Source organism: Oreochromis niloticus, linkage group LG3, assembly GCF_001858045.2.
Source record: "Oreochromis niloticus isolate F11D_XX linkage group LG3, O_niloticus_UMD_NMBU, whole genome shotgun sequence".
Taxonomy (NCBI): Eukaryota; Metazoa; Chordata; class Actinopteri; order Cichliformes; family Cichlidae; genus Oreochromis; species Oreochromis niloticus.
In genome coordinates this window covers 23,529,405-23,538,216 of record NC_031967.2, presented here as the reverse complement: position 1 = coordinate 23,538,216, position 8,812 = coordinate 23,529,405, and the positions used below count along the sequence as shown (strand labels likewise).

General features: G+C 38.3%; 1 protein-coding gene across 1 annotated transcript in view; it reads right to left on the bottom strand.

Annotated features, from left to right (window-relative positions):
• Nucleotides 1-4,453, bottom strand: part of LOC109201284 (up-regulator of cell proliferation-like) — a 20,268-nt gene extending 15,815 nt beyond the window's left edge. Inside the window, exon 1 of the mRNA XM_019356885.2 lies at nucleotides 4,382-4,453. The gene's annotated coding sequence lies outside the window, so the exon portion shown is untranslated. The remainder of the gene's footprint in view (nucleotides 1-4,381) is intronic.
• Nucleotides 4,454-8,812: the final 4,359 nt, after the last annotated feature.

Below are 8,812 nucleotides of genomic sequence, written 5' to 3'. Positions count from 1 at the left end.
AAAATGGTTTGTTCCAGCTCACCTCCTCCCTGCTCTGTCTCTGGCGCCGTTGCTGCCAGAGTTATAATGGCTGAGACCTGAGACGCAGCGGAGCGGAGGCATAAGTGCCTGCCTTAAAACAGGACATATTAGCTGCATTTAACTCTTTATATAGTTAGGTAGGAGTCAGACCATGTTTGTTTTTAGCTGAAAAACATTACACCCAGGTAACCTGCTGGGTTGAAAACGTGTTTCCCGACGATGTTTGCTACCCTACAATCCGTCCTGCTCTGTAGTAAATTCAGCGATATTTGACCGTCCTGTTGCTCCCACTGAAATTTATATAGCCCATTTAAAATCTAAAACTTAACATTATCCGTAGCCTGCTGCTGTTACCACTGTCCTGTTTGAAATGGAATGAGAGAAACTGGTTATTTTATCATATGTGCATATTGAACCCAAGGTACTAACTAGCTAACTGACTGGATGCGCGTTAACCTTATAACTCCTGTTTTGTGTGTGTGTGTGTGTGTGTGTGTGTGTGTGTGTGTGTGTGTGTGTGTGTGTGTGTGTGTGTGTGTGTGTGTGTGTGTGTGTGTGTGTACAGAGAGACAGCCAGGTTCATAATGGATATGAGGAAGTTTTTTCAAAAACAGGAGCCACATTCAGGTAAAAGTGTAAGATCAAATGATCCGTCAATCAAGAATAATGTTGGATCAGTGTTTCAATATTTATATCCTTTATTAGATGTACATGTGCTTTGGTTATTTGCCTTTTGGTTGAAAGTACACTGAGAGAGAACTTTTTTATTAGTGATCTTTATAGTATTTTTTTTTTTTTTTTTTTTTTTATAAATCTAATTGAATACAATCTATTTGTGTGTGATTGTCAGTCCAAAGAGGGAGAGAGGAAAGAGGAGAACATGAGGAGAAAGTACAAGGTCAGGAAGAACCAGGTAAGAAAACAGACAGGGAATACGAACAGGCAAAACAGAAACTGTTAAACTGGCAAAGAAAAAAACCCAACTAATTTTACTCGTACAATCTGGAAGTTGTGTTCTCCCTATATTAAGGCTGCTGTACAGAATCTGCAAAACAAACTGGGTTGTCAGCCCTGGCACTGCATTACCATATTGAGCTTCAGTCACCGTTGCCAAAAACTTTTTGAAGCTCAAGAGTGAGGCTGGTGCCATTCCAGATATGTTAACATTGTACAATCTTCTGGATAATCAGATCTTCCCCACACTGAAAACTGTTATTCAGGTTGCCCTAACGGTTGCCCTAACAAACCCAGTTAGCAGCTGTAGCTGTGAAAGGTCTTTTAGTGTCTTGAGTCAGCTCCATACCTGGCTGAGAAGGACCATGGGTCAAAGCAGACTCCAGCACCTGGCTGTGATGTCAGTTGAGCAAGAGATGCTTGAGAGACTTGATCACCAAAATGTGATTGGTGAGGCGACATAGGATAAAAAAAGAAAAAATCTGCAGGGCCATAGTAGTATCTGCACTAAAGATCTTTTCATACATTGTATACATTGTACCAGAGGCCAAGGTGTCTCAATTTTTCTAATTTTTTAATAATATTTTGTACATTTCAAGGACTCTTCTATTTTTGGAGTTGTTTTTTTTTTAATGTATCTGTATTATATTATACATACGCATTAAAAGTGAATCTCTGTCCAAAAAAATGCACTCAGTTTACTTTTTACTCACTGTGAGCATCATTCATTATTCTCCCGCAGTAATTAAGGTTAGGATATTTATTTTTTTAAATTCCAATCCATTCTTCTTTGGCAGCATTTAAATAACCTTTATCAGATTTGATGGTTTTGTTACAAACTTTTCAAAAAAGTGTTTTGCTTTTCTTTCACAAATGTGGGGATTAAATTGTGTTAAAATGTACAAAACAGTGATGTCATGTTTTGTGACGAGGACCCAGGGACAGAGAGACTTGGTGAATTTAAGAATCTTATGACTTAATAAAGAAATTTGCAGACTTGCACAGAGAGGGTAAAATTATGATGACTGATAATGGAGATGAAGACAACAGACGATGAGGACAGGGAGGAACAGGGGTTTAAATGCACCAAGGAAACAGAGGGAACTCAGGACAACTGGAGACATTTAAGGATGCAGGGACTGACAGAGACAGGGAAGAAGTCTCATCGTGACGACTAAGTTTACCTTGCCTGGATGGGCAGCTCTCTGGGTGCTTAGCACCCCCAAAGCTCTGATCCTAGAATCGCCCCTGGCTCTGATAATTAAACATTTAAGTTATGTAAAACATGTGAATTTTGATTTTATGTATTGTATAGGCTATATAATAAATAAGTAGCCGAACAAGTATAAAATCCAGAAAGCTACACAACAAGTCTAATATAAGTTTCACACTCTTATTTTAAAATTAGAAATAATAAAAATGTTACATGCTTACATTTACACAAAATGTCAGAAATCTGCACTATCATGAACAAATTTTTCACCTAAAATTCAATCCTAATTTTTCATGATTTATAGGGTCCAGGGTATATCTGGCCATTTTTGACAACTTCATATTTTACCTTTGCATTTCGCCTTTAAAAAAAAAGCATTGTGTGATATATATATATACACACATACGTATGCATGCATACATACGCATACATACATACATACATACACATATGTATATATATATATATACACACATATGTGTATATATGTATATATATATATATACACACATATGTGTGTATATATACATATATATATATATATATATATATATATATATGTGTGTATATATATATATATATACACACATATGTGTGTATATATACATATATATATATATACATATATATATATATACATATATATATATATATATATATATATATATATATATATATATATATATATATGTATATATATATATATATATATATATATATACACATATATATATATATATATATATATATATATACACACATACATACACACACACACAAATACAATCATGCTTTTTTTCCTGAATATTATCGTCACGTTTAGTATTTTCTGAATCTGATGGAGTCAATGCCTCACCAGCCATGAACCTCACCGCACATCACTGTTCTCAGATAAGACGCAAAATGTCTTTAAGAAACTGAAAGAAGTCCAGTCGCTTATCTTTCCTTCTCTTTAGATTACCATGACCTCGATAACTGAGAACCTAAAGAGACATATTAATGAGTGCTTTGTATTTTGGCCATTTAATACAGTCTGAGTCTAAAACCTTGTGTAATGATTACAGAAACAGATAAAAGTTTTGCATTCAGTTATCTATTTACCACCACCCAATGCTCCCTCATATGTGAAAATTTCTTTCAACTGTTATCAAGCTGTGTACTCGCTACATAAGAACATAAAATTTCCCTTTAGTGAAATTGTTTAATGCTGATAGAGACATGAGAAGCAGCACAATGAACACATTTTAACCTGTCTCTTTTGAATCTGTGAAACACCAGTTTCTTTGATCTACAAAGTGATAACCGTCTCATAATAACTGGCCTACTGTACTGGACTTGTTCACTGTTTTAAAACAGCCCAATAAATACAAATAAAGCAATTTAATCATCAAAATATTAAAAACAAATATGAATCATAAAGTACCCTAAAGCAGACTACAGTAATATGTGCAGCTACAACAGACAACTGCATACTGTGTTTAGTGTTTTCTATGAAAGCTTTAATCTGAGTTTTGGATTGTGATTAAACCTTAAACAGCCAAGAAAAATGAAAACACTTTTCTTGTGAAAGCTTGTTCGTGTTAGATTGTCAGTGCGCCCCAGGGTGGCTGTGGCTATAACGTAGCTTGCCATCACCAGTGTGTGAATGTGTGTGTGAATGGGTGGATGACTGGATGTGTAAAGCGCTTTGGGGTCCTTAGGGACTAGAAAAGCGCTATACAAATACAGGCCATTTACCATATGCTGCTGTTTAACGCCCTGAATTTATATTTCGTTACTGCTTTTCCAACCTAGACTCTCAGGAGCCTCTCCCAGCTGTCACAGGAAAAAAAGAGGCAGGTTACAGACTAGATCGGTGTCTGTGTGGGTTCCAAGGCATCCAGGTCAGGGTTCTGAACTGAAAAACTAACAATGTCTCGATGGTTTTGTGCGGTGAAAGGAGAAATGCCTTAAAAAAAAAAAAAAAAAAAAAAAAAAAAGGGGGGGGAAAATTTAAAGACGTTCAGTGGCAATCTTTCCAAGCTCCTTAGACTAGACTGGTGTATTGATATTCATGCATAATTTCTGATTTTCCTTATCATGCACAGAACAGAAACATCATTTAAAAAGAACTGCATAAAACAACCTACCTTTACAGAAGAGATTTGTCAATCAAATGCTTTTATCAAATATATTACTTAGTATTCTACTTACAAGTATTGGCAGTAAAACTGTTGATATATCACCTCCTTTCTGTCCTTCAGGTAGTGTAGAGCGGCCGGGGATTCTGACATCTCCCTTTATATACTGTTAGGTGTACTCTTTCACCTTCACTTATGATCATGTGGTTTCTTGTAAACCTTTTTCACAGTACTGTCTGTCTGTTTACTGGAAAAAGTGCACAAATGTTTTCTGCAGAGTAAAGGCATTTTGTTAGAAAGTGAAGGGTGAAGCCATGAAACACAGGTTGGAATACACAGTTTACCTGAAAATGAATTGTTAAATTTCAGGGTTACAATCACAGTTAGAAAAAAAGTGTAAAAATGTCTGCTTGATTTATGTTGAATTAGTACATATAAACTGGTGAGTGTTGTGGGGAACCTGACACACCATACACACAGTTTATGTTTATGATGTAAGCTTTCCTTTATTTACAGTATGCACACAGGCTGACTTTTTGTCAGGTTATAATAAGTCGTCAGGTTGTAATGAGTCACCTGGAAAATCATTTCCCGACAGCTCTTCAGCACCAACGACTGGGTATGCAATCCTGTGTGCGAGTGCCATAACTCACTTGATGTAATCTGTTCCTAATCATCACAAAATGTGGAAATGTCCACACTATGTCAGGGTGCTGTCACAGTTTGCCGAGGCAAACTGCGTGGAGTGTAAAGAGTGGACCCAGGTGCAGACATTCTAAAACTCAAACTTAACTGATGATGAGCCGTTTATTAAGGCAGACAGAACAGTACAAAATAAAAGGGCAAAAACAATGCAAACTAAGCAATAACCTAAACTGGGTAAACTAGAAAGGAAGCACGGACTATGAAAAACCCTGGCAAACAGAAAAACAAACAAAACTCTAAACATGGCAATGATGATGAGGATATATGAAAACCTGAACGCAGGACATGGCATGGGAACAACGCAGACGATCCAACAAAGACTGAATGAGAACGCACAGACTAAATACACACAGGAGGCTAATGAGAGAAGTGGGAACACATGGGGAACAGCTGACACACATGAACATAACGACCTCACAGTGGAAGAGTAAAACTAAACACGATGAACACAGGAACACAAGATCTCTTCAAAATAAAACAGGAAACATAATGAGACGCAGACATGACAACCAGAATTTGACAACGTAAGACACAGACATGAAACACATGAAGGGCTAGGGAGACTTAACAGGGGTTGGAAGACACAAGGGGAATCTAATAACAAAGAACTACAAAAACTAATAAGCTTAATCATATAAACATCCAAATAAACTAAACTCAAAACACTGGGTCATAAGACCCAGGATCGTGACAGGCGCACCATTTGACCGACAATGTATGTATTGGCAGGGTTGGCTCAAATTCACATGGCCTCAGTCATGTAGGCCAGGAATGACATCTGTTAAACTTCCACTTTAAAAATAAAAAACCTGTTCTCTAGGAGTCTCTGTAGGACCTGACACAAATATCTTTGAAACTCTTGGAGATCCATGGAAAACATCAATACGTCAAGGTAGACAAACACAAAGATGTTTAGAAAGTTGGAGACTGTCATTCACAAGAGCCTGGAAGATGCCTGGAGCATTAGTGAGATCAAATGGCATCACTAAATATTCAAAGTACCCCATGTAACACAGAGAGGAGAATTATTGAATAGATTACATTAATGGACCAATAAGTTCAACTATAAGAACACAGTGGTGTGTTTAAATGAGACACGGAGACAGGAATGTGACTTTAAAGAACCAGCTGGCTTTAGCGTACCAAACCATAAGTTTGACAACCACAGGTTTAAGGCACTTTCCACAATTGTGGAAAAGAAAATTACAAAAAATGTAAAAAGTAAAACCCTGTAAAACTACCAGTATAAAAAAAAACTTGGCCAAGTGTTAGTTCTCGGTTCTCAGTTCTATTGGGTGTACCCTGGTAACCTGAGTCCTAAACTATTCTAGAAAAACAGATTACTCAAATTCAATTTCCATTCAAATGAAGATCCCACACAGCAGCTTATTATGCATAGTCCCAAGTAAAACTTGTCTAAGGGGTATAGTCCAAAAATTTCCAGGGCATGAAAGGAGTGAGAAAATGTCAGTCAGTGGTCTTATATATAACCAGCTGTGTGTGAAAGTGTGGGTGACACAGGCCTACTAAACCACATGGTGCAGCAAAAATCTTTAAGTGGAAAAGAAGGGAATCTCAGTCTCTCTAAGTCCAGGTGGGAAGGCTCACCATTTAATTGACTGGTGGAAACCTCAGGAGCAATCCAGCATACAAAAAAACAAAACAAAACCCTGACATGTTCACAGACAGGGTCAAAAGAGTAATTCAAATATTAATTATGCTGTTCTCGCTATAATCCACAACTCAGGCTGTTGTATACCTCACATTTTACATCAGTTTGTAACTAATTTGCAAAAATAAAACATTTCAGTTGTACAAGCTGTGCATTTCTGCAATGTATTACAAAAACACTTTTTTTTGTAAATTGCACTCATGTATTTTTTGGTGTTTTGTTGTCTCTCCTGGTTCTCCGTCTCCCTGTATGTGTTATGTTTCTACGCACTCACAGATGTTTTAGTCACCAGAGGGTAGGGATGGGTATCGAAAACCGGTTCTTGTTGAGAACCGGTTCCCACTGTTTCAATTCCTTGGAATCGTTTGCCATTTTTCCAAACGATTCCCTTATCGATTCCAGTCGCCCCGAATGACGTCACCACGTTGCGGAGCGTCGGAGGGTACCTGGCAGGAAACACGGCGCCTAAGCGGCTCAAACGCTCAAAAGTTTGGTTATACTTTACCAGAACGGATGACAACAGGGCAACTTGCAATACTTGCAAAGTAGATATTTCATTTAAGGGAGGAAACACTACGAATATGCAAAAGCATTTGCTCACAAAACACGCGATGAACTTAAATGAATGTCGTGTTTTTAATTCCGCTCCGGACTCGTGAATCTCAACCCAGCAGCGGTAACGTTTGCACGTCATCTCCCGTTAATGCGGCAGGTAAATAATCAACTAACAGTGCATATTATGTTAGCGCGATCTGCTTTATTACAAAACCTGCCATTACTGTGCATTTAGGTGACCGTGATGAGAGAGACAGACAGAGTCTGGCTGGCGCTCGCTGGCAGTTGTCGCTGCAGTCCACCGGTAGCGTCTCTTTTCAGGCCCGAATGTCACCGAGCAGCGATTAAGTTTGTGGTCAAAACCTTGCAGCCATTTGCCACAGCAGATGGTAAGTGAATGTGTTTAATTGTAGGCAGGGACATTACTGAATATTCTTGTGTAATTGCTACAGAATAATTTATGTTATACTTTGTTATTGCTACAGAAGAATATTTATTTTATTATTTTACATTTACAATTTTCCCCGGGGACCCTGTGACACCCCATTGAAGAGCCATAGGCTGGATCTCTTAAGATCTCACTGTTGGGTTTGTAAGGCCATGTTACTCCTAAATTTCTATCTTGTTCAGAGAGAAGATATAAAACAAAATTCTAAGCTAATCGACCTTAGTGTTCTCCTTTTTAAAAATAAGAATCGATAAAGAATCGAATCGTTAAACAGAATCGAAAATGGAATCGGAATCGTTAAAATCTTATCAATACCCATCCCTACCAGAGGAACTGCGACCCGGAAGTGTTCCTGTGCTGGAGGCAGCCACATCTGCCGCTTGTCACCCGCAGCCAGCTGTAGCGGATTACTCTTATCAGGAGCAACCCTTTTAAGAGTGTGGCTGAGCTCCAGGCAGCGCAGGATTCTTGAGTCAAACCTGTTAAGTACAGCCATCGATTTATATGTGTGAAAGAATAAAGCCCTCGCTATCAATTGTGGATTACCTGCTGAGCTGTGTGAGTGTTTTTGTGTCATCAGGAGTTGGGAATGGAGCGTCTTACCATGGAGAGAATTGGGGTTTTGGAGTTGCCATCTTTTCACTTTCAGGAATATTTGCATTGTGTGGGATTCACGGAGGAATTGCCACGGGAGCCACAGTGCTGAATGCTAGACATTATTGTGTTTTTCACTCACTGTAAATAAACCCTCACTGTTCTTCATCAAAGTCCTGCGTTTGGGTCCAACTTCCTACCTGCACTCCATGGTCTGCCACCACAGGCTGTGACATAAATTTTTTGCATATGTAACATTTATTAATCCAAACAATTCAAATGAATGCAGTTATTCAACAATAAAGTGCAAAACAAACTAAAACTAACTGAGACATACAGTATGTGCTCACCAATCTCAGTGGTTCATGCTCGAAGACAACTGTGCTGTCACGCCCGGAGTGGCAGGCGTGTGGAGATTATAGAGAGGACCCAAAAGGCGGCAGCTCGGGTGCAGGTGAGTCTTTATTTACACGCGTGGGTACAAACAACAAAGGCAGGTGAACAAGAACTGAAAAACCTAAACTGGGAAG